The sequence below is a fragment of the Rhinopithecus roxellana genome, chromosome 9 (assembly GCF_007565055.1).
Source record: "Rhinopithecus roxellana isolate Shanxi Qingling chromosome 9, ASM756505v1, whole genome shotgun sequence".
NCBI classification, from domain to species: Eukaryota; Metazoa; Chordata; class Mammalia; order Primates; family Cercopithecidae; genus Rhinopithecus; species Rhinopithecus roxellana.
In genome coordinates this window covers 144189195-144216571 of record NC_044557.1, presented here as the reverse complement: position 1 = coordinate 144216571, position 27377 = coordinate 144189195, and positions in this window count along the sequence as shown.

Sequence of the window (27377 nt, the reverse complement as noted above, 5' to 3'; positions counted from 1 at the left end):
AATGCCCGAGACTGGGTAATTTATAAAGAAAAGAGGTTGAATTGGCTCACTCTATTGTAGGCTATACAGGAAGCATGGCTGGGGAGGCCTCAGGAAACTTACAATCATGGTGGAAGGTGAAGGTGAAGCAGGCATGTCTTACAAGGCAGAGAAGGAGGAAAAGAGAGAAGGGGAGGCGCTACACACTTTTAAACAACCAGATGTCATGAGAACTCACTCACTATCATGAGAACAGGAAAGGGGAAATCTGCCCCCATGATCCAACCATCTCCCACCAGACCCCTCTTCCAACTTTGGGGATTACAATTCCACATGAGATTTAGGTGGGGACACAAATCCAAACCATAGCAAGTGTATACCTAAAGCTCAGTAGCCTTGAAGCTGGCACATCCTGCCTTGTGAAATTCCACATGCCGGTGTCACTCTCACTCCATGCCCATCGATAGAATATAGGAAAAGTAGATTTCAGAATATTGAGAAAATAATTCCTAGAGAGACTTCTTGCAGGGCCTATCTGTGCTTGAAGAGGCCAAGTGAGGAATGAGCCCAACAAAATCACCGATCGGGCTTGCTCAGCTGGGGCGTGTAAACCCAGCTTTCCAAAGCTGGTGTTGAGAACCAAGCCATCCTGGCGATATTTTCTGTGAAAATCTATTGAATTGGCCGTGGCGGAGGTTGAATAGAGCAAGTATGGTGTTAAGGAAAAAGCTGTTGTGTTTCATTTCTGGGTTGTGGCTTGTTTTTCTTGAGCCACTTCTGGGCTCAGCTCCATAGGTTGGGCTGCATACTTGGTGGTTGGATCGGTGGTGGTCACTGGGAAGCTGTGTCGCTCAGACAAGGACATTGGCTGTGGGTGGTCTGTAGCAGGCAGCAGCAACCTGGTTTCAGAGCTTAAGAGGATCCTTCAAACTGTCCCCAGCAAGTTCGCTGGGCTCCCAGCACCCTTAGATAAGGCGGTGTCCTTGATTTCAGGGAACTCATCTCCGATTTTATTCTTCTATAGCCTGGAGTAATTGAGACTTCTCAAAGTAGCCTGGAAAAATCTTCTGGAGGAGAGAACAGGGCCCACTTTCTCTTCTCTTTCCTCCTAGAGTCTTAGGAATATTTAACCTTCAAGGAGGTAGAGATATTACAGAGGCCTCTTCACGTTGACTTTCTCAGCTGCCGATTCCTTCTCTTGGTGCAGAAATTCGTTTTTACTGTTATGAGTTGCTTTAATACCAACATATAGCAACTTGCTTTGAGTGTGGAAAAGTGGGCCAGTAAATGCATGCAGACATGTCTTTGATTACTTAGGAAAAATGTCGGTAGACCCAAAGGCTTTTATCATCACGAGCCATTGGGTCTTGAGGATACTGAGTTCTCTTCTCCAGAGCCATTTCTGAAGTATAGTGAATCTCCAGACCAGAAGCTCAGTGAGTCTATGAGAAAGATCAGGAACTCCCTTTCTTCCCCAGCAATCTGGGGGAGCAGCAGCCTCCCCCATTCGAGAAGCTTTGCCTGGAGAGTGAGAGGTAGATTGATGGAAAACAGTCAAGTATACTCATAAATATGAAAAACATTTAGAGCATTTGACCCAATGTCTAGTTCTAGTTCTGCAGCAGGGAGAGTAAAGAATTTAGGCAGCCCTCACTGTGGGAGAAACCCGCATTGATCTAATCAGGGAAAATGCGAGGAGGCCTATTTGTAAGAGACACTGAAGGAGATTAGGAAATCATCAGAGAGGTTTCGGTGGACTACGCCTTGGTCTCTGTATAATGAAACTCGTATCCTTAGAGCTTCAGGAGTGAAGTTCTCCACAGTTGCAATAGAATAACTTATATTAAGTCCTGCTTTACAGTAAATAACATGTGAGTGAGATGCCAGGGAAGGGGCTTAGAGCTGTCATTTAATCAAGCCAAGACTTGTCATTGAAAAATTATGTGTGCAGAGCACTGTGTTAAATACAGCAAGAAATGAAAAATGTGGGGCTGGGCACGGTGGCTCATTTCTATAATCCCAGCATGTTGGGAGGTCGAGACAAGCAGGTCACATGAGGCCAGGAGTTTGAGACCAGCCTGGCCAACATGGTGAATCCCTGTCTCCACTAAAAATTCAAAAATTAGCTGGGTGTGGTGATACTTACCTGTAATCCCATCTACTTGGGAGGCTGAGGCATGAGAATCATTTGAACCCAGGAGGTAGAGGTTGCAGTGAGCCGAGATCGTGTCACTGCACTCCAGCCTGGGTGACAGAGCAACACTCTGTCTCAAAAAAAGAGAAGAGAAGAAAAGAACAATGTGTGAATTCTGCTTTACAGGAGCTTCAGGCTGGTAAGAGAGTAAGACCTACATAAATAACCTGTTAAAGGGCAAGTAGTTAAGACCAAGACTGAGACCCAAGCAGCGTGCTATGGAAGTAGAAGATAGGGAGAGATCTATTTCATTTAGGGAGCTCTGGTAAAGCTCATTAGAGGAAATGGAATTGAAACAGGGATCTCACAGACTTTTACCAGATTGAAGGCGGGGATGAGGGTGAAATGAGTGGGACACTTGAGTGGGCTACCGCATGTCCAGGCGTGCCAAAAAAACTCAGTAATCAAGATTAATAACATGTTAATGAAATATTTTAAAATCAAAATAAATGCAGAATACCCCATGAGTAATAGAACATCCATTATTTCAATAAGTCCAGGATGTTTTGAATGAGCCTGCATTCTCGTACAAGGGAACTGTTCTTTTTAATCAGCCCTTGGTTCCTAGTTCCCTACCAGGAGCCTTTATAAGGGTTGTCAGCAACCTGTGAGCAGATTGGGCAACCTAGAGCTTTATATATAGTCATTTTTAAAAACTGTAGAGCTTTTATTAGCTTTTACACTTGATATGGCTTGGCAGTGTCCCCACCCAAATCTCACTTTGAATTGTAATAATCCCCACATGTCAAGGGTAAGGTCAGGTGGAGACAATTGAAACATCAGGGTGGTTTCTCCCATACTGTTCTCATGTAGTGAATAAGTCTCGTGAGATCTGATAGTTTTATAAATGAGAGTTCCCCTGCACACGTTCTCACTTGCCTGCCACCGTGTAAGATGTGGCTTTGCTCCTCATTTGCCTTCCGCCATAATTTGTGAGGCCTCCCAAGCTGTGTGGAACTGTGAGTCCGTTAATCCTCTTTCCTTTATAAATTACCCAGTCTCAGGTATGTCTTTATTAGCGGTGTGAGAACAGATGAATACACTTGATTCCAAACATAAGAAGTGCATGTGGGAGCGTGTATCTTTCCTTTCTCCTGGACTCCAACATGGCTCAACACAGCACTGGCCAAATTGGTAAAAAATGAGGCCACGTGGAAGGAGAATAGCTTGAGCAAAGGTAGGAGACACTAGGGTCGATCCAGACCCATGGGGGTTATGAATCACATAACTTGGGAAGTTGTAATGAGAGAGTAGGCTGAAACATTTAGAAGCAGTGAGATTGTGAAGGGCTTTGAATACCATTTTGAAGATGTTTGGAATTAATAGTGTGGATGCTTCAGGTACCATGGAATGTTTTTGAACAAGGATTGTGGGCATAAACATACCTGAGGCCAGTGTATGGCGCAAACACACCTGAGGCCAGTCTGCGGGTAGTAGGGAGCGTCTGTTGGAGAGGGTGAGGCAGGAAAGAGAATTGCTGGAGGGAGCAGCCACTGTCATCGAGCAGGAGAAATGGAAGAGTCCTCCCAACCAGGCAGAGGGCCTCAGGCTTAATAGACTGTGCTGTTCAGAGTATAGTTATAAGAGACTTCAGGGCCTCAGGCTTAATAGACTGTGCTGTTCAGAGTATAGTTACGAGACTTCTTCAGCTGCTGCTTCAATAATCGAAGAAGCTTTGCTGAGTGCTTCCTGTAGATAACGAACTAACATCCACTAGAGGACAGGAAATGCATTGTGATTCTTTTTCCCAGTGAGGACACAGCAGCCCCACTGAGTTAGGTATCCTGTCTAACAATCTCACACCCTTATTTTCATCAGCTGCTGTGATCTCTGGGCCACCTAAATTTCTAAGTGGAGATACAGTGAGTTCCTAAGAAGCCAGGTCTTTCCTTATCTGCTATTAGAGCTATGTTGCTATAAATTTCAGAGACAGAGTCAACATCCCATCTCAGATGGAGGAGAGGAGTGGGAGATCAGCCCTCAACTTTTTTGGGGTGTTTTTCTTTCCCACGTTGTAGTAAGCATGCTAAGAAAAGATAAAGCTTTTGCAGATGTGAACTGATTGGAGAAGAACACTTGTTTTGCAAAATACACATATTGTTAAAACCTCACTCATTCTGTTTTAGTTTCCTGAGAAATCACAGTGGATCACATGAAGGATGAATTGATTTGTGACTGATTATAAAGGAAGGGTGGTTCTTGTTGTTAAAAGAAAAACAGCCGTATTACATTTAAAAGAGTTTTAATTGATCAAAGAACGATTCGCGAATCAGGCAGCCTCCGGAGCCAGAATAGACTCAGTGACTCCAGCGCAGCCACGTGGTGGAAGATTTATGGACAGAAACAGGAAAGTGACTTACAGAGAACAGAATTGAGGAACAAGTAGGTGGATTGGTTACAGCTTGGAGTTTGCTTTACTTGAACACTTTCAATAGATGGCCACGTTCGATTGGCCAAAACTCAGTGATTGGCACAAAGTAGGCTACAGTCTGTTTATACCTCCATTTAGGTTATAATTCACGATGTGCAGAGAAACCTTTAGGCTGATCATAAAATATATAAGGAGGTAGCTTTAGGCTAAACTTGATTCAACACTAGGAAGATGTAAACACGATGGCAGGTTGGAGATTCCGAATACTTCACAGGCATGAAAAGCCCTCATAAGCATTGTCAAGAGTAAGAAAAACCCATTAAAATCCAACTAAGTCAACAATTTCTATTTATACTTTAAACACTCAAAAGGAGTTCTCTCAAATGATATGTTTAGAAAATGATTTTAGTTAGAATACAATTTAAAAAATATAAAACTAGATCTTTTGAATTATATTCAGAAACATACTTTCTCACAAAGGTAGACAGGCCTTTCCTCAATTGTTCTGAAATGCTGAACTGGATTGAATGAGATGAATCCCTATTTGAGTGTCAGTTCCCGGGAAGGATGCTAAGATGGGTACCAACTTGCTCTCCAGGAGAGGGCACTATCCTGTTGGGAATTAGAAAGTAAAACAAGAGAAGAAGAAGTTACTTAGCAAACCTTGAAATATCATCTGCTTTAGTCAGCTCAGGCTGCCATAACAAAATACCGTAGGCTGGGATTCACGTGGAGAGGTGAGTCTCGGCCGGGGTGGGCAGATGCGAGCCTCCCGGGGTGACAGCATGGCCACTGGCATTTGGAGGGTCCCAAGGGACCCCAGAAGCCCTCTCAATGACTTGGAGAGGTTTTATTAATGGGCTCAGGTTCAGAAAGCTAGATCAAGTTATTTTGTTTTTGTTTTTAATTTTATATCTCCTCAAATTCCCTTTACCGTGGACATAGTTTTGAGGTGGTGGCAAAAGAGGCCTTCAGGTCTGTGTTTAATGTTTGCTTTGTAGGAAAACTCACTGGAATGCATCAACTCTAGACTCTAACACATGAAAAGCGGAAAATCTGCTGGGGGTATAAGCAGATTCCAGAGATGATCAGATGAGGCAAAGTGAAACTGGCTGTGCCTGCTAACAATTGCCCAACTTCAAGGAAATCCAAAATAGAGAACAACATGATGTTGGCCAAAACTTGTCCATCACTATGGTGGCAATAATATCCAATTGGGCACAGCATGTGGAAAATACTACAGAGTAGGCATACTGGCTACCATTGATCAGGGTGATCATAGTATCATCAATAATGTGCCAGAACAGACTGGCGAAAGGTAGACCACGCCAAATTTTTCTCGAAAAAAGCTTGCCAGAGCTTATTTTTTTTAAAAAAACAAAAGAGGCTGGGCACAGTGGCTCACATCTGTAATCCCAGTACTTTGGGAGGCCAAGGCAGGCAGATCACGAGGTCAGGAGTTCGAGACCAGCCTGGCCAACATGGTGAAACCCAGTCTCTACTAAAAATAAAAAAGATTAGCCGGGCGTGGTGGTGCATGCCTGTAATCCCAGCTACTCAGGAGGCTGAGGCAGGAGAATTACTTGAACCTGGGAGGTGGAGGTTGCAGTGAGCCGAGATCGTGCCCCTGCACTCCAGCCTGGGTGACAGAACGAGACTCTGTCTTCAAAACAAAACAAAATAAAAACCTATAGATTGGATGGCCTACATTCTGGAGGCTGGAAGGCTGAGAGCAAGGTGCCAGCATGGCTGGATTCTGGCAAAGGTCCCCTTTCTGGTCTGCAGATGGCTGCTACCACTCCACCTACTCCTGTGGGCTTTCTTTAGTGCAGGCTCCTGGAGAAAGGGAGAGAGAAAACTCTCTGGTATCCCTTCTTCTAAGGGCACTAAGTCCATTAGACCAGGGTCTTATCCTCCTGACCTCATTTAATTCTAATCACCTCCCAGAGGCCTCATCTCCAAATATCATCCCCTTGGGTGTTAAAGCTTCACTATATAGACTTGCTGAGTGGGAGGCGGAAGCATTCAGCTCCTAGTGTTATCAAAGTTTACAATTGCAGGAGATTGATTGAAGTGACAAAGAGCGAACATTTCTGAAACAGTTAAAGGGAAGAAGTGGGCACAGGAAAGTGCTGTGGAAGTCAGAGTTTGGGCTGTACTCCTTAGAAGGGATTGGGTTTCAGTCGGGCAAAGAAGCTTAGGAACACATTTTGGGAAAGAGAGGAGCAGGCAATTGAGGAAAGCACAGGTATGCTAAGGACATTCAGGCCATGGACAGAGAAGGGGGAGGAATGGCAGGGTGAAAAGCCGCCAGGACAGAAGTGTCAGGTTGAGCAGAAAAGAAAGCGAAGGAGGAAGAGGTGGCTGGGTGTGAGTTACAGGACCCTCAGAGCCTCTAATGGGTCAGAGGAAGCTGGCTTCCATCCTACTGGTAGAAGGGAAGGGAGCATACAGAGGCAGTCGTCCAGGAAGATGATTGGCCAGGGCCATGTAGTGTAGATGAAGGGGGCAGCAGGAGACAGGCGGACTGGTAAAGAGGCTGCAGCAGTGTACCAAACCTAAGCAAGTCAGAGCCCGGATCAGGGTCTTGGATCCTGCCTGCCACTGCTTTTGCCCTAAGTAGCTGGTCGTTCAAGGCTTCATTTTCTCTGTTGAAGATGTTGCATAATTTGGGGGCATGTGCAGAAGTCCAAGGGCCTCTTTCAAAATCCTTGTCTTGTTTGGACTAACGAAATCATAGAATGGCAGGAAGAGTTCCAAGTAGAAGCCTCAAGCCCAGAGAGACCATGAGCGCGTACCTGAAGGTGTTAGAGACATAAATTATGATGAACTAAGATTGAATGAGAGACTGTGATAAGATCATTTACAAAAGCATTCGCTGGGGAAAATCTGTGTTCTCTTGACCATCAGGAAGCATGGACATACCTAGTCCTTCTACCCCACACGCAGGGAAAGTGAACTAGAGGAAGCATAGGGAATTGAACTGATTTTGTAAGATTCACTTTTCCACTAAAAAAATCAAAACAATGCTTGCTTTCTATCCAAACAGGGTATCTCTGGATAGTTCTCTGAAAATCATTTCACAATTCACATTCCTGGGCCAAATGCTCCTAAAATATATGACTATTTCTCCTCTGAGAGCCCTGGTAAAGGCATTTGATTACATTTGGCAAAGAAATCTGGAGACACATCCTTGTAGGTGAAAGAGGGCCTGATAAAACTGTATCAGCCAAACTCCCCATATAGGTTGTAAGCCCAAATCAAGAAAAATTCCAAGCCATTGGCAAGCAGTGTCTGCTTTAATTTTTCCCACCAGAGTCTGTTTCTTCGGAGTCCTAGATATGGAAAAGATACGGTGGCTTTTGGCCAGGTGCGGTGGCTCACTCTTGTAATCCCAGCACTTTGGGAGGCTTAGGCAGGTGGATCACGAGGTCAGGAGATCGAGACTATCCTGGCTAACACGGTGAAACTCAGTCTCTACTAAAAAATACAAAAAAAAAAAAAAAAAAAAAAAAAAAAAAAAAAACTGGGCATAGTGGCAGGGGCCTATAGTCCCAGCTACTTGGGAGGCCGAGGCAGGAGAATGGCATGAACCCGGGAGGTGGAGCTTGCAGTGAGCTGAGATCACACCACTGCACTGCAGCCTGGGTGACAGAGTGAGACTCTGTCTCAAAAAAAAAGAAAAGTATGGTGGCTTTTGACCCTGAAGCTGATGGTCCCTGGAATGTGGTCCATAGTTAAGTCAGCCTTGTTCTGCAAAGCCCCAAGACAGAAAGCTAGCTGACAAGACACCTGCAGCCCAAATCTTGGGTACAGCTCACAACTGGGTCTGTTAGAGAAATAGCATTGTAATAGCCTGTTCTATTATGCATCGAGTTGTGTTCAGATGAAGAGTTAGAGTTCTGTTTCTGGCAATCTCTACAGAGGGGGCTTGAGCCACATGTAGTCTTGGGAAGAAGAGCCATAGCACATTCTGGAACCTCCTGTCTTCTCAAGTGTCAAAGACAAACTTTAAGCCAGAGAGTCTCCTTTGGCCTTGAGAGAGATGGAAATTTTGTACAGGTTATGTAGGTGGAAGCCTGTAATGGGAAATAATACTAATAACATCTTAAATTTATGTGGTACCTTACAACATATGGAAACGCCCTCATTTGATCCAATATGAACTGGGCAGGTATCATTCACTCCACTTTGTAGATGAAGACACAGACATTTCAGGAGGCTCAGCGTCCTGCTTGGGTCACATACCTAGTGAGTAGCAGAGTCAGAATGCAAATCCCCATCTTCTGACTCCTGTCCACAGTACTTCCTGAACACCAGAAAGAAGGCCCTGTGAAAGGAACCTATTTCCTTGTCTGAGCAAATAACCTATAGAAACAGTAGTTACGGGCTGGGCGTGGTGGCTCTCGCCTGTAATCCTAGCACTTTGGGAGGCTGAGGTGGGCAGATCACGAGGTCAGGAGTTCGAGACCAGCCTGGCCAACGTGGTGAAACCCTGTCTCTACTAAAAATACAAAAATTAGCTGGGTGTGGTGGCATGCCCCTGTAATACCAGCTACTTGGTAGGCTGAGGCAGAAGAATGGCTTGAACCCAGGAGGTGGAGGTTGCAGTGAGCCAAGATTACGCCATTGCACTCCAGCCTGGGCAACAAGAGCGAAACTCCGTCTCAAAAAAATAAAATAAAAATAAAAAGGTGGTTTTAACAGCCATTTATAATAAATTTTTACCTGATTTTTATTCAGTTGACAATCACCATTTAGGATTAAAGTCAAAAGACGCCTGATTTTATGCTACTTCCAATGCAAGCAGGAGATGAGAAAATGAGACAAGCTCTGAGCTGGGTTGCAGCCAAGTTCATTTATTATTTTACCACTCTATATTTTAGCAAAAGTTATCCTGCAACTCCCTCTCTCCACTCTAAACATGCAAAAGAACCTCGAATTGTTTCTAAATCATTTACCTACATTCACATTCCCCCTGGGGCCCTGAGATTTTGGAGGAGGAAGGGCTGGCAGGGAGAATGTGTACCCCTTCATCTCATTTCCCTTGCTGAGACCACAGGATTTGTTTCTGTACAGGGAGCTCTGCTTAAATCTCCAACCTGGAAACATGTTCTAGCAATCCATGTTCCACTTCTACCAAAAACAAATCATAGATACTCTAGGGTTGTCACAGTGACATTTTTCCGGGGATGGTTATCTGTTTTCTTTTAGAATTTGCAAGTGGAAGAAACTCAAAATATTCAAGTCATGCAGCTATGTCTGGACCAGGTTTTGTCTTTAAACATTTAACTCCCCCTTTTGAGGTATGTTAGCATAAGTACATACATATGTAGGTAAATACAATTTTAGAAAACAATACCTAACAAACATTTGTGAGTTGTTGAGCATGTGGATCAACATATGCAAATTAACTTCCTGGTGGCATCACTAAGTTAATGGAATTGGAATCAGTGACCAGTAGGCTGAATAAGAACTTAAGGCCACCCACTCCTGTGTTTCTCAGTATTTTCTCTCCATGTCCCCTTGGACAACGGAATATAATGATCTTATAATCTGCTTCTAAGTTAGTTGAAAATTAAAAAATATTATTGCTATTAATGACAAATTTAATAAAAATAAAAAACAGATCAAAGCAACGGATGAAAGCTCTGCTTTGTTTTCATACCTCTTGTCACCTCTATGCCTCTTGGGATAACAAAACCGTGGCCCAGCCCAGCTTTGTATCGTAGAGGAAACCAGCCGAGAGAAGGCAGGTGATGCGCCGGTCAGTGTGATCAATAGAGACCGGAAACGGGAATCAGAACACCTGAGTTTCAGGTACAGACACTCACTTGAGCCTGTAGGACCTCCTAAAGGCCTTTGTTTTCTCATTCATAAAATAGCTGTTTTTTAAAAAGCTTTAATTTTGCTTCTTTTTACAAAGCTACATCAAGATCAAGACATCTCATGGTTATAAAAGCTATGTGTGGAAGTAATGGTTTACCTGCTCCTGAATAAAGGCTGCTTACTGTTACTCTCATAGAAGAAATGGATTAAATAACTGTTTCTCCAATAGACGGGTTCCTGGTACATTTGATTTCGGAGACTTCCCCCACCCTATAGTTGATCAATTTTCTATGACCCTCTTCTGGATTCCTTTCTGTGGCTCCGGCGCTTCCCAAGCCCCTAAGCTCACCACGCACTTTTCTCTTAGGCCTCCTAAAATTCTCAGCACAAGGTAAAGAACTTAGAAGTGGATAAAGTCACTTGAAAACACATGCGCTTGTGGGCTGTGGGCAAGGCCACTTGAGGCCCAGGTGAGACAAAGGACCACATAGAATGGGGCAATGTCTCTCTTCCTGCCCTGCACCCCAGGCCTTCAGAAAACCAGAAAACAGAATCAGCAGGGGCACCCCATAGGATGAAGGGTTAGAGAGGCCATTTTCAGGCAGTGGCAAAGGCAGGAGTGGTGGCAAGGGCCTTTTGGAAACGTGGCTGTCGGACACAGACCTCCAGGAGGAGATGGCCTCAAGAGAGTAGTAGCCAGGGGTGGTGATGCATGCCCAGCTACTAGAGAAGCTGAGATGGGAAGATTGCTTGAGCCCAGGACTTTCAGGCTGCAGTAAGCTATGATCCTCGCACCACTGCGCTCCAGCCTGGGTGACAGAGAGAGAACATGAGTCTTACTGGAGCTAATTTATTTATTTATTTGAGACGGAGTCTCACTCTGTCGCTCAGGATGGAGTACAGTGGCATGATCTCTGCTCACTGCAACTGCCGCCTCCCGGGTTCAAGAGATTCTCCTGCCTCAGCCTCCTGAGTAACTGGGACTATAGTGCGCACCACCATGCCCAGCTAATTTTTGTGTTATTTTTGCAGAAATGGGGTTTCACCATGTTGGCCAGACTAGTCTTGAACTTCTGGCCTCAACTGATCCTCCCGCCTCAACCTCCCAAAGAGCTGGGATTATAGGAGTGAGTTTAAAAGGATTTTCAATTCCATGACCACATCTGAGATGATTGGAACTCATGGAATAAAATAAGAATTATTGAGTCTATGTCAATACAAATAAATAATTAAATAAATGAAGGGAGGTTGAGCGCTGTGGCTCATGTCTATAATCCCAGCAATTTGGGAGGCTGAGGCAGGCAGATAACCTGAGGTCAGGAGTTCAAGACCAGCTGGGCCAGCATGGTGAAACCCCATCTCTACTAAAAATACAAAAATTAGCCGGGCGTGGTGGCACATGCCTGTAATCTCAGCTTCTTAGGAGGCTGAGGCAGGAGAATCGCTTGAACCCAGGAGGTGGAGATCAGTAGTAGTGAGCAGAGATCGTAGTATTGAGCAGAGATCGTACCACTGCACTCCAGCCTGGGTGAGAGAGAGAGACTAGGTCTCAAAAAATAAATGACAGAAAAGAAAAGGCTTTTTCTTGGGGTAGAATTCCAATGAGTAAATACAAAAGGGCCAATAAAATAGAAAATCACCTTTAGGGAAACAAAATAATGATTATTTTTGCAGACAAGAATCATCAATGTAAGCTAAACTTAATTGACAATGATGAGAACATGGTCTTCACATGTTCTTAAAGGATCTAGTTATTAAACACCAAAGGGAAAATATTTACTATGGAGAAACTTGGGAGACACAACCTTAATAAGGGGAAGTCACTGTCACCTGTAAAGGGACAAATCGTGTGTCTCATATGATGCCCTAACGAGGACAAAATAGTTCTTCTGTGCTATTCTTACCCCAAATAGAAAGCCTGAACACAAATCATGAGGAAACATCAGACAACCCCAAACTGAGGAACATTGGGCAACATAACTGATCAGTACTCTTGAAAAGTATCAGGATCATGGAAGCCAAAAAGATTGAGGAACTGTTTCAGACTAAAGACAACCAAGGAGAAATGACAAAAAAGTACAATACATGATTATGGATTGGATCCTAAACCCAAAAAAGTGACATTAGTAGATTCCATAACTGTTATTTATACCAGTGTTAATTTCCTTGTGATCATTGTACTGTGGTTATATAAAACGTTAACATTTGGGGAGTTGGTAAAAGTACGCTAGAATTCTTTGTGATATTTTTGCAATTTTTATGGAAGTCTGAAATTATTTCAAAATGAAAAGCTTGAAAAAGTTAAAAAAAATTTACATCCCCCACCCCCAACACACAAGGACTCATGAGATTTCCAGGGTTCCAGAAATAACTGGGAGTTGGGTGGAAGAAGGTGAGAAGGTCTTCCGTGATGTGTGGGAGAATGAAGAGGTGCCAAAGGGAGAAGCTAGTATCTATTATCATTGGGTGCTAAGTTAAATACAGTATTTTTCATTCACATCTCCTTTATGTGGCTACTTTGAGGTTAAGTAGAATGGTGAATATAAAACTCTTAGAGCAGTCCTTGGCCCACAGTACGTGCCTAATAAATTCTAGCCACTGTTTTGTCATCTCCATGGTTGTCATCCTGGTTGTTATAAGCTCTTGAAGCTTAGGGGGCCTCTGGTGACACACATATTCCACTTGGAAATGTTCACATCTGCACTTACTCCCCTTAGGTACAGACTCAGTTTGACTCTGATATGGTTTGGCTGTGTCCCCACCCAAATCTCACCTTGAATTGTAGCTCCCATAATTCCCTTATGTTGTAGGAGAGACCCAGTGGGAGATAAATGACTCATGGGGGCAGTTTCCCCCATACTGATCTCCTGGTAGTGAATAAGTCTCATGAGAGCTGATGGTTTTATAAGAGGAAACCCCTTTAGCTTGACTCTCACTCTTCTCTGCTGCCATATGAGACATGCCTTTCACCTTCTGCCATGATGGTGAGGCCTCCCCAGCCACCTGAAACTGTGAGTCCATGAAACCTCTTTCTTTTGTATATTGCCCACTCTCGGGTGTGTATTTATCAGCAGCCCAAAAATGGACTAATGCAAACTTTTACTCAACGCCACCACAATTTGTTAGGAAATTAAAAATAGGAGTTATTTATGTGTTCTTTTTATTAAAATAAATGTGTCCTTAGAACTATCTTAGGACTCCAGAATGAGCAAATGAATTTGGTTTTACTAAACCTTGGATGAAGGGGCTTGTGCACAGACACACAGCTAAATCAGTGGTGAAAAGAGGAGAGAAATTTTCCAGAAAATGAAGGTAACTCAAAAAACATCAAATCATTCTCCCCAAACTGGGCTTCTTTAGGGAGTTCAAACACCCACACTTGAGGTGGCAGCATCACTACACAGCCCCCAGTCCCACATTCCAGTGTCTGCTGTCTGTAGTAGACTTACTAGGGAGACCACATCACTTAATTTTGAGAGTAAAAACAGTGCTAGAAAGAATCAGCAGGAATGAAGGGCTCTAGAGCAGGTGTACACTGAGACAGTCTGCTGTGAAGCAGGCCATTCCATCACCCTATCTATATAGGGACACAGCGGGGTTGTTTCCCTGCTAGCGTACCAGCTCTAAGCCACCATGTGAAGGCCGCTGGCATGCACCCTCAGATAGGGTGACTTCTCTCATATAGCTAGTGTCCAAACAGGATGGGCAGAGCCACTGTTTACCCCACCCCACCCCCTTCTCCCTCTGTGCAGCCTTGCCTCCCTGCTAGGGAAGTGCCAACCTCACGAGTCCCCGTCTGATTGTGCAACACCATTTCCACTGTCCCTCCCTCCCCACATCAGCCCTCGCCTACCTTCGGTTCCTGCCTTTCTGTCTGGGGCTGGCTTGGAGCCAGTTCAGTGTATCAGATGGCGTCTACTCAGCAGAGATGAGGTACCAGAAGAGTCCTGAACACTCCCCACTGTCGCCCCCTCAGAATAACCTCCCGCACACTCCTGTTTGCTGATCTTTGAAATTCTTTAGCAGAAGATAAAGCCTTTGTCCAGGAAACAGAGAGATGTGGGGGAGGAAGCCATGGCTCAAAGAACAATGAATTTAGAGGACTGGATTTTAGTCTTAGCACACACTTTGACTTGTTTATTACTTGCCCTTGTGAGACCCATTAACTCTTCCAGGGTCAGGTTTGCTTGCCTAAGGGGGAGGACAGTAAAACTTGTCCTGGATGTCCCAGAGCTTTGATAGTTGAATGACTTAACACACATGGAGCTGCTGTGTGCATGGGAGGTGGCCTTACTGTCCTGAGAGCTGATAATTGAGTCCACTCATTCCTGGGGGAGGAATTACACTGAGCTTTTAAGATTGATTAAAATCAATCCAATGGGATGGAGAATTGGATGCTGGCTACTGTACATGGGGTTATAGTTGAAACCTAAGTGTGAAATTTTAAAAAGACTGAAATATTTTTAGATCATGAAAAAAGATGGATGTATTTCATAGGTGCCACTTCCAAAAAGTGCGTTGTGGTAGATCTTTTTCTCCTGCATCCCATGAAACCTAGATGAGAAACTAAGAAGATAAGATAAAAGCAATTTTTCCTCAGGTCCCAGCTTCTTGAATCTTTTGTTCATGTTTGTGGGATGCCAGGTAATTTTCAGGCCTTAATCTCTGCAATAAGATGCTCAGAAAGGAAGCAACAGGTATCAATCAGGGACCAACCAGGAGACAAAAACCATACCGATATTTGAATGTAGAGAGTTTATTATAAAGAATTATTCATTGGAACAAGATACTGAAGTAGTGGGGAACTCATCAGTAAGAAGGAGAGAAAATACCAAAGAATACAGGATTTGCAGCTATAGAGAGCAGTTGCTGTCCCTAAGGCTGAGACCCAGAACTCTTTGAGAGCCCAGCCATGGCTCACTGCTCAGACATCAACCTGCAGAGATGCCATGGTGGCAGAACTTGCTGGAAATCTTCCCTCTGAGGTGCCAGGGAGAACTGTCCCAGGTAGGTGATAGGTCTCAGGACTCACTGCAAAGATTCCTGAGGAGGCGCCGAGGCCCTGCAGGAGCTGGGTGCTCTGCAGGAGATGGTTGTGGTCACTCACTGCTGGGCTCAGATATTGAACAGACTGTGTATTGCAAAAGCCCAGAGAGGAGAATGCTCTGGAACCCGAAAGAGAGAAACCCCTTCTGGCAGCAGTACCCTTCCAACATCCTCTGCTAACAAGGGTCCACATTGTGCCAGCTAGCAAAGGAGAAACACAGGGCCAGCTCCATTGGCCCAGAACAATGAAGGGTGAATTTGGAGCTGAGAGGCAATAAATTGATAACTGACGCAGATCATGGCATTTTACAGGGAACACTGGGCTCTAGGCCCAGCACAGCGACATATGGCCTCAGGCAGGTCTCATTCTCTGAGCCTCTACTCTCATGGCTACAAAACGGGGTCTTATATGCTTATCTTTCAAAGCCGGGATCAAATAAGACAGAGGGTGGAAATTGTCAACTAATAACAGGTGTCGCAGCTTCAGTAGGTATAGTGATGACACCTATTTCACTGACAATTTTAAAGGAATTTAACAATGAGTTAATCAAAACAACAAGCAACATTTATTGACTCATTTCTCACTCTTGGGAGGAGTCAATGAGAGAATCTGCTCAGTGGGTTTGCCCATATTAAGTGTAAAAGTAAATGTTAGTTGTAATCAACTCATATTGTTAAATTACTTTCTCTGTAATAAAACAGTGATGTATTTATTTTTCCTTTACTATGTAGCCACTCACTTTATTTATTGAGTGCCTACCATTTGCATGCACGATGCCAAGTGTTGCATTAGCGGCCCAGGAGCCATGACGGCTTTGAGGAGCGGGGAGATACAACGCTTTCAGGGATGTGACTCCTTGGGAGGAAATGCTGTTTATTTCTCTCACGAGCAAAAAAGCCACCCATGTTCACTTGAATTATGGCCATTCTAAAGTCAGCCCCATGTGGTTTCTCTCCTGTTCCCACCCTCCCTCGTTCCCGCCATCCCTCATTTAATTGCTTATGAATTCTGAGCGTTTACACAAAGAAGCTTTCACTTTTGAGGAAAGCTGTGCAGCCTGAATTCCTCAAAACATGTTCTGAATGGAGGGACTGAGGTTTTCCTGTGTGTTTGTTTGCATGTGAATAAACAGGAAGTCTATAAACCACTAAGGAAGAATTCCTTTGCAGGAAGTGAGTTTGGGAGCCAACTCAGGACCTCCCGGGCTTCACTGGCTCTTTTCTGCTTTTGTGCCACAGATGCTGGGAGGGGAGATGCTAACTAGAATGACCGATGTGGGGGCATGGTCAGAGCCCAGTAGTCTCTTTGCCCTTCAGTCTCTCTAGTAGAGGGACTATGCACCTCCACGCTATGGACATTTGGGGCTGGATAATTCTTTGTTGTGGGGGTTTCCCTGTGCCTCGCAGGGTGTTTAGCAGCACCCCTGGCCAATGTCCACCAAATACCAGGAACATCTCCCCCTCTGCTGACCAAAATGTCTGCAGAAGTTGATATGCCTTCAAGGATGAAATTGCTCCTGGTTGAGAACTAAACTGCAGCTCTTAAGAAACTTCCTGAAGGAAGCCTTTCACCTGCTTGAATGAGATCCATGTTCTTTAGCTTGGCATTCAAAAGTCTTCATTCACCTGACTGCTCCCAGAAGCCTTATCCCACTGTTGTCTACTCTTTCTTTGACTCCAAAAAAATAGATCTGTCCAGAGTTCCCAGAGCATTTCTTTCACAGCTCTTTCATCTTATCATTCTACTTTCCTTGCGTATTCTTTTCTCTCCTCTCCAGCTACCCAAGGAAGATATGAATAAATTGAAAGATACAATTTGCAAAGAAAAACTTGATATTGTACAGAGATCAGATCTCCTTAAAATAATCTATAATTTAGTATCATCCCAGTAAAAATGTCAAAACTGTTTTTAGTAGGTGTACTAGCTTCTTCTAAACTTTTTTGTTTTAAATTTTATAGAGTAAAAATTTGTGCTTCACCAAAACCATCTGTATTAGTCCATTTTCAGGCTGCTGATAAAGACATACCTGAGACAGGACTAATTTATAAAGAAAAAGAGGTTTAATGTACTCACAGTTCCATGTAGCTGGGAAGGCCTCACAATCATGGTGGAAGGTGAAAGGTACTTCTTACATGGCAGGGGCAAGAGAGAAAATGAGAACCAAGTGAAAGAGGTTTCCCCTTACAAAGCCATCAGATCTTGTGAGACTTATTCACTACCACGAGAACAGCATGGGTGAAACCACCCCCATGATTCAATTAACTCCCACTGGGTCCCTCCCACAGCATGTGGGAATTTTGGGAGCTAAAATTCAAGATGAGATTTGGGTGGGGACGCAGTTAAACCCTATCGATACTATAACAAAGTTAAAAGACGAAAATAATTAGCAATAGTATTATGAGACATGTGATCCAACAAAGGGTTAATTTTTATAATATAAAGAGTCTATGAATAAATAAGAATCAAATCAAATAGAAAAAAGCAACAGAAAATCAAATAGGATCCAATCAAATACAAAAATGTCAAGAACTCCAGAAAACAAGAAAGTAAATATCTGAGGTTTTCAAAGTTAATCTTATTATTAGAAACAAATGAAAACAAGTGTCCATTTTTATCAAAATGTCAAAGGTCAAAAGGCTATTAAAGCTTTTATGAATGTACAGAAGTAGTACACCCTTACACTGCTACAAATTAAAGGCAGAACAGTTTGCCAATAACTTTCAAAATCCTAAATGCACATATCGAGTTATTCCATGCCCAGGAATATATCCTACAGGTACACCCACATGAAATGTGCAAAGAAGGATGTGCAAAGATATTCACTGGAGTATTATTTAGTAATTAGTTAAGAGCAAAAAACCTGAAAGCCTTCAAATGTCCATCAACATGAGAAATAGTAAAGTGAATAATTGGGCAATTGACTGAACACTCTTTGGATGTGAAATGCAATGCAGCCAATTTATATGAGCTGAAATGGATTGGATTGAGTTTGTAGGTATATTAGGAGAGAAAACGTAAGTTGTAAAGCCATGTTCGTGGGGTGTGTCTGTGGGGGTGTGTGGCTGTGTTTGTCTCTGTGTGTGCACGTCTGTGCATAAGATACTTCTCTGGAAAATGACATGCAGAATTCGCTACGTTAGCATCTGAAGGAGGAATGACTGGGACTTTAATAGGGAAGAAGGATTTGCTTTTCATTGCTTAATCTCAAATTTTAAAGAAATATATAAGATGTATGCATGTAATACTAGCTAAGATATATTATGTAATATGTAATATGTTACTTATGTAATATGTAAAATGTTACTTATGTAATAGGTTACATACTATATAATATGTAATGTATTTAATATGTAACACGTTACATAATACATTTAATATGTAAATACCATTAGGTTTTAAAATACATGTTTGACTTTTTAAAATTTAAAAATAAAACTTTTATCGTTAATATTGATAAGAAAGTCACCTTATTATCTGTCTTTACAGCACGTGTCGCTCATATCTCTCATTTATAATTGTCAAGTGACCTTTTGTGAGCTCAGGTGTAATTATCCACAAATCTCTATCAGCCAATTAAATTGTTGAATGTTTTTAACTCCTTTGCTTTTGCTATGATACTGGTGTAGAGTTATAAAAATAGTAAGTTTTCACATGATAGGGGCATGGACTATGATTCCTTATTAAACATAAATGTGTCAAATTCTGAAATGATCAAATACTTCACCGTATTAGGCATTTACAGATGGAAAATTGGAAGGGAAATTGTCAAGGGAAGAAAGAGAACATCAGAAAGGGAAGCCGACCAGGCAAGTTGGTTTGTGCCCTGTTATCTCAGCTGCTCGGGGGGCTGAGGCGGGAAGATTACTTGAAGACCAGGCTGGGAACACAGTGAGACCTCATTTCAAAAAAAAGTAAAAAAAAAAAAAAAAAAAAAAAAAAAAAAAAAGGAAGGCTTCCAATTACTCTGCAAATAAGTGGGCTCCGAGAAATGAGTCACCCAATTACCAACTAGTTAGGAGAACTGAGATCAGAACCAAGGTCTCAAAAAACAATGATAGCAGCAAAACAGTCTCTACCCTGACAAAGAACAAATATGAAAAATAATTTTACAAGAAAATTTGTGTATACTTGTAAGAGACTATCAGAAAAGTGAGCATCTTGTATTTCTGTGATCTCCTTCTGTTATTTCACATTCCCCAAACTTACCTGTGAGAAGAATTACCCAATTCTCTGAAAAGCATAGAAATCTAGAAAATTTACATTTTTTTTAAACAGGCAACTCAAGGAAATCTTATAATTAAGCCACCATACAGAACATTGCTTTATCTCATTTCACTCTCAAAACAAGCCACTGAGGTGAGTAAAACATAGACTCTTTATTCTTGTTTAACATATAAGGAGACTGAGGCTCACTGAGTTTAAGTGTCTTCCCCTTAATCGTAGAGTAACATCTCTGAACTGTAGCATTTCTCTTTTTTAAATATGTATTTATTTCTTTTGTAGTCTTACTTCCAATAATTGTTCACTTTCAGCAATTAGAAAGCAAAAATATTTTATGAATGCTAGAATATCCACATCTTAATTAAGTCTGCTATTGATAAGTGTACCACCGGATGAAACTCTATTCTTTAAGTACCAAGAAATGAAGGTTACTGAGGGTGGACATAAACCAGAACGTAGATGCTTACATAGATTCTACCCAACTCTTTCTGTTTTGGAAGAAAAACGCAGAATAAAAAGGAGAAGGGAGAATTTTGCAAGTTGGCAAGTAAATTCGGATTTGCCACGAAATCATTATTTTTTCTCCACTAGAAATCCTTTTCTAAGACAATGTGGGAGGAGGAAGTAGTTGCATGAATCATGCTGCCACTTGTCTTGAAAAGAAAGAAGTGAAAAATGATTTTCTTTTCTTTCCTTTTTTTTGAGACTTAGTCTCTCTCTGTCACCCAGGCAGGAGTGCAGTGGCACAATTTCGGCTCACTGCAATCTCCACCTCCCAGGTTCAAGCGATTCTTCTGCCTCAGCCTCCCACGTACCTGGGACTACAAGTATGTACCACCATGCCCAGCTGATTTTTTGTATTTTTAGTAGAGATGGGGTTTCACCGTGTTAGCCAGGATGGTCTTGATCTCCTGACCTCGTGATCCTCCCGTCTCGGCCTTCCAAAGTGCTGGGATTATAGGCGAGCCACCGCGCCCGGCCTTTTTATGCTTTTAAACAGTTGTAAAAACAAAACCACTACAACAAAAAGAAGACAAGACAGAGACCATGTGGCTTGGGAAGCCTAAAACTGTTGCCATCAGATACCCTTCCTGCTTTAAATCATGTTGATGAGCATACTTCTTAATTTGGTTAAGCTTTCAGTCATTAAGTGTCTTGTTCAAGAAATCTCGAAATGCTGTATGAAAGGAAAGATGTTGACCTATATTTTCTACTAAAAGCTTTAAAGATTTCCTATTGGCATTTAAGTTCTTAAATCACTCTAAGTTTCATTTTGTGTATGACATAAGGTAGAGATGCAATTCTATGCTCCCTCACCACCATTGAATAATTACTTAATTTTAGCTCCATTTATTTGCCTTTGGTCTTTCATCCCCTTCTGTCATATATCAGCTTTCTGTATTGGCTCTATTGCATGACCTTCTGTCCCATCATTCAGCTTGTCTATCCCCTATCTCTGTCCCAGTATTGTACTTTGTTACTTAAGTTTCATAATAAGTTCTGAAATCTGGTAGGATAAAGTCCCCGTTCCTTATTTGTCTTATGCAGAAGCATCTCAAATATTCTTGGCCATGACTCCCCATTTTTATTTTCAAATGAGTTTGTCAAGGCCCATGAAAATCTCATTGGGGATTTCCACTGTAGTTGCATCCAACCTATAGTCTGTAAGCCTATCTAGAGACAATTGGCATCTTTATTGTATTAGGGTTCTCTAGAGGGACAGAACTAATAGACGATTATATATATATATATATATATATATATATATATATATATACACACACACATATGTAAAGGGGAGTTAATTAAGAATTAACTCACACAATTACAAGGTCCCACAATAGGCTGTCTGCAAGTTGAGGAGCAAGGAGAGCCAGTCCACACCCCAAAACTGAAGAACTTGGAGCCCGATGTTTGAGGGCAGGAAGCATCCAGCAAGGGAGATAGATTTAGGCTGGGAGGCTAGGCCAGTCTCTCCTTTCCACATTTTTTCTGCCAGCTGATTAGATTGTGCCCACCAGATTAAGGGTGGATCTGCCTTCCCCAGCTCACTGACTCAAACATTAATCTCTTTTGGCAACACCCTCACAGACACATCCAGGAACAATACTTTCTATCCTTCTATCCAATCAAGTTGATGCTCAGTGTTAACCATCACATTTATGATATTAAATAATACTATCTCTGAAGACTGAAAATCTCTCCATAACATAGATCTTCTTTAGTGATTTATTTTGGTCTTTAATATTCCTCCAGCCTTGGGTCTTCTCAAGCGCAGTGGCGGGTGCCTGTAGTCCCAGCTACACAGGAGGCTGAGGCAGGAGAATGGTGTGAACCTGGGAGGCGGAGCTTGCTGTGAATGGAGATTGCCCCACTGCACTCCAGCCTGGGCGACAGAGCGAGACTCCATCTCAAAAAAAAAAAAAAAAAAAAAAAAGCATAAAAACTATCCTTACCTAAAGGCCATACAGAAATAGCCCGTGGGTTAGATTTGACCAGCTAGTTGTAGTTTGCAGACTTCTGCTTTCAACAAAGTGAAAAGATACACACTGGGAGAAGACTTTTTTTTTTTTTTTAAACACATTGAATAGTCAAAGGATTTGCTAATATCAAGAATATAAAAGATATGGCCAGCACAGTGGCTCATGCCTGTCATCTCAGCACTTTGGGAGGCTGAGATGGGCAGATCACTTGAGGTGAGGAATTCAAGACCAGCCTGGCCAACATGGTGAAACACTGTCTCTACTAAAAATACAAAATTTAGTTGTGGGTAGTGGTGGCTGCCTATAATCCCAGCTACTTGGGAGGCTAAGGCAGGAGAACGGCTTGAATCCAGGAGGCAGAGGCTGCAGTGAGCTGAGATTGCACCACCGCACTCCAGCCTGGGTGATAGAGCCAGACTGTGTCTCAAAAAGAAGAATATAAAAATATAAAAGATCTACTAATTCCTAAGAAAATGACAAATAATAGAAAAACATGTAAAAATCATAAACCTGCATTTCACAGGAAAGGAGGACATTTGTTCAGTAAAGATGTAACAATGCCCTCCTTAATAGCAATCAATTCTTTTAAGTTTTGCAGGCCATATATTCTCTGTTACAGTTAAATATGATTTTGCACTTATTTGATTACTAAAAATTTATACATCAGTACATCAGACATTACTAAGTGCCGGAGAAGATCTTTTAATGAATCAGAGCTTTTTTTTTTTTTTTTTTTTTTTTTTTTTGAGATGGAGTCTTGGTTTGTAGCCCAGGCTGGAGTGCAGTGGTGTGATCTTGGCTCACTGCAGCCTCTGCCTCCCAGGTCCTAGTTCAAGCAGTTCTCCTGCCTCAGCCTCCTAAGTAGCTGGGACTATAGACACGTGCCACCATGCCCAACTAATTTTTGTATTTTTAGTGGAGACAGGGTTTCACCATATTGGCCAGGCTGGTCTTGATCTCCTGACCTTGTGATCCCCCCGCCTCCGCCTCCCAAAGTTCTGGGATTACAGGCGTAAGCTGCTACACCTGGCCCAATCAGAGCTCTTACACATTGTTGGTGAGGAAGTAAATGGGTTCAACCACTTTGGAGAACAACTTGGCATTATCCTATAGAACTGAACTTTCATGTATGCAAGGACTCAACCATTCCACTCCTAGGTGTACAGCAAAGAGAAACTCTTGCACATGTAAATCAGAAGATAATGTGCAAAAATGTTCATAGCTGCACTGCCTGTAGTCATTAAAAAAAAAAAACATCAAAACGCCCTTTGTATTAATTTCCTATTGTTGGTGTAACAAATGACCACAAACCTGGTTACTCAATACAACACAAACGTGTTAACTTACAGTTCTAGAAGTCCAAAGGGGATCTCACTTGGCTAATATCAAGGTGTTGGCAGAGCCAAGTGTGAAGGCTCCATGGGAGAGAATCTGTTTCCTCTCTTTTTCTGACTTGTAGAGGTCACCCATGTTCCTCAGCTCAGGGCCACTTCCATCTTTAAAACCAGCAATGGCTGGTCCGGTCTTGGTCATCCTGCATCCCTCTGACACAGATGCTTCTGCCTTCCTCTTTCACGATGGCTCTTATAATTACATTGGGCCCACTTGGATGATCTAGAATGATTAACCCATTCCAAGGTCAGCTGATTATCAACGTTAATTCCCTCTGCAATGTTAATTCCTCTTCGAAATGCACTGGCCTACATGCTGGATTTTCCCAGCTCACATATTCCCAGGCTCCAGGGACAAGGACATGGCTTCTTCAGAGGAGCTGTCATTCCACTTTTCCACATCCATGAGAAGAGAATGTATAGATACATTTTGTGGATACGATAGAATATTATACAGTAATAAAAACAATGATATGTAGCTAAATGCAACAATATGAATTCCTCTTCATAACATAATGTTACAGAGGAAAGAAGAAGCAAGTTCTCAAACTATATAAAGCATGACATCTTTTTTAGTTAGCCCCAAAACAGCAAGAATTAAATAATGTGGTTTACTCCCAATCAACACTACTCCCTCTCAGTCATTGACTTCACTGCTAGCCACCTAGTTGCTTAGGCCCAGGTCCTGGGGCTCGGCTAACACACATTCCAGTGAATCAGTAAATCTATTCCAAAATACATCCTGAGTTTGACCACTTTCTCATTTCTGCTGCTGTATGCTTAGTTCAATCTGCCATGGTCATTTGTCACATGAATTAACCCAGTAGCTCCTTCGTTTATTTTTCTGCTTCCACTCTTGACCCTTATAACAATCCACCCTTTACAGAGTGACCTTTCTAATGCGTAAGTTGGATTACAGCATTGCACTGTTTAAACCTTTTAATGAGTTCCAATTATATCCAGCATAAAATCCAAAATCCTTTGCAAGGCCTACAAGGCCCTGTGAATCCTGCCCCTACTTGCCCATCGCAACTCACGCTAAGCCACCTGCTTTACTCTTCCCAGACACACTGGCTCCCTGTTTCTTCCCCAAACAAGCTCTTTCCATCTTGGGGCCCTCACCCTCTTCAACCACATGCCTCTCTTCACATCTTCAGGTGGCTGCCTTCTCAATTCAGATGGCAGCTTCTCAGGGACCCTTCTGTAACATCTTTAAAGCATCAATTCCAGTTACTCTTTAGAATATCATTTCATTTCTTAAAAATAACTTGTGCATTTGTTCGTGTGTGTCCCATGGTGAATAAAAGAGTAGACTCGGGAGTAAGTCTAACTGTGTGACATTGGATGCCTTCAGTTAAACTTGCTGAGCCTCAATTTCCTTATCTATAAAACGGGGGAAATAATAGCATGCATCTCATGGGGTCATTATGAGAATTGAATGAGTTGATATTTAGAAAGTACTTAGAGTCCTGCACCCAGTAAGAAGCCCCGTGAGTGCTGACTGTTCATCATTGTCTGCCTTTCCTTCGTAGGATGCAAGGTATTCTTCATAGGAGTTGTGTAGCCTAGAGAGTGGTGAGCACTTCCGTGAACATCTGCTGCCTGCCTGCCCCTCTGAAGTGCAGTGATTTTATTTGTAGATTAGCTCCTTTAGTGATGGAGTCGATGCAAAGTTCAAAGATGCACTAAACTTATACAATATAACTAGAAATATATCAAAATGATAACACCAGTTGAATTACGGAGTTGTTACCTACACAGAACATGTTTGCAGGCAGATAATTTTGTTCTTCTGTATTTATTAAAACAATTATGAGTAAATAAAATTTCAGAACTTTGAAAATTAAAAAAATCAATATAACATTTTATAAAATGATATCCTAAAAGTATAAATTTCTTTGTTATGTGAATGCATGCAGTTTTGGTTCTGTTTTTATTATGCTTTGTGTTGAGTCATTTCCAAATTGCAGATGACCTAGTTTCAAAAATGGAACCGGACAAATAATTTCTGTAAGAATCCCTGTGGAGATGAACTTCTGTGGTTTTTATTTAAGACATGTTAAAAGCCAAAAGACATGTTCCAGAAGACAAATAGAACATAACTTTGGCTTGGAGACAAAATATAATATTTACCAAAGAGACCAAATTATGTGCAAGTGTGTGCGAATCCTTTGTCCCAAGAGCTTCCATTTATGGTTAATTTCCATTCACAGGAATTTTCCGAATAGGATTCTCCCCTGAAATGATGCCATTGTAAACTAATTCAGAGTGGGTGCATCCTTAGAGAGCCTCAGGGTCTCAGAGTTATCACTAGAAAATTTGGTTAGGAAAAACACATCATATGGGGCCCTCTGGGAGTTATCATCTGGATGAAACTCAGCTCAGACGAAATTTAGGGAAGCTTTAGAAAGAAAAACTATCCTAAAATGGCTAGGTAAGGGAAGATGTATTCATTTATTCATTCAACTAATATTGAACCCTTACAAAGTGCTAACTCAGCACTGTGCTGGGCACATGGCCTCCATCAGTGAACAAAACCTAGAATGATCCCTGTCTTATGGGGCTTCCATTCACATGGGAGGTAGAGGGGAGATCCGTGATAAATAAATGAGATAATTCTGGGGGTGATAGGTGCCTTGAAGAAGGAATCAGCTGGGTGAGAGTGACAAGAGAGAGATGTGAGTCTAGAAAGTGCACTCAAGGAAGCCCCTTTGACAGAGTCGTCATCTTCACTGGTAGACCCTAATCAATATTCCTAATTAATAGAAGAAGCAGAAGCCTGAATCCCTGAGGAAGGAGTAGAGCAGATATCCAGGGGAAAAACATTCGGGCAGAGAGGAGAACAAGAGGGAGCTTCGTGGGGATGGTCAATGATCACGTGATGTAAGTACATCCTTGCTCCTCCAAATCACACCATCTAATAACACAACCACAATCGTATCTTTTGTCAGCTCCCAGATGTGCAAATTGCTTATGAATGAATAGGATCAGCAGGAGAAGGTGCACAGTGGAGGAATGAGGTCAGCAAGACAGTTGCAGTAAGATTGTGGAAAGCCTCGAAGGCTGGTGAAAAGGGCTGTGGATTTTATTCACTGAGATGGGGAGCCCCTGGAACATATTCAGTGATGGTTTCTGGCTCATGTTTATTTTAAGTTTAAATGTTTTTAGTATTAACTCTGGAGGTGTGTGAAGAATAAAATGAGAGAGAGAGGTGGAAGCAAGGAGACCATTTGGATATTGCAATAATTTATTGATAGCTGATGGTGGCTACTATAAGGATATAGCGATTATAGAGAGAATTATTCGCCTTCTGGATATATTAAAAGAGAGAGCCAACAAGATGTCCTGGTTGGATGGATGTGGGATATGAGAGAAAGAAAAAAGCAGCACAATATCAAGGTTTTTAGCCTGAGTAAATGGAAGAATGGAGTTACTGTTTTCTGAGTTGGGGAAGATCAGATGGGAAACAGACACTTGGGAGATTATTCAAGAATTCAGAGATGCACATGCTAAGTCTGAGATGTCTATTAGACGTACAAGTGCAGATGCCTAGTGGATAGCTTGCTATGCTAGTCTAGAGTTCAGTGCGGAGGTCTCAACTGGGGAGGTAAAGTTGAAAGTTACCGATCTGTAGATGGTATTGGAGGCTGAGGGACGGAGTAACATCAGCTGAGTAATGAGTATAAAGATAAGTTATCTGAGGACTGAGCCCAGGGCCAGAGAAAGGATGATGAAGAACCAGCACAGGATGCTGAGACAGAGTAGGTACAGAGCTAAGGGGTCAAAAGCAGGATGCTGAGACAGAGTAGGTACAGAGCTAAGGGGTCAAAAGCAGGATGCTGAGACAGAGTAGGTACAGAGC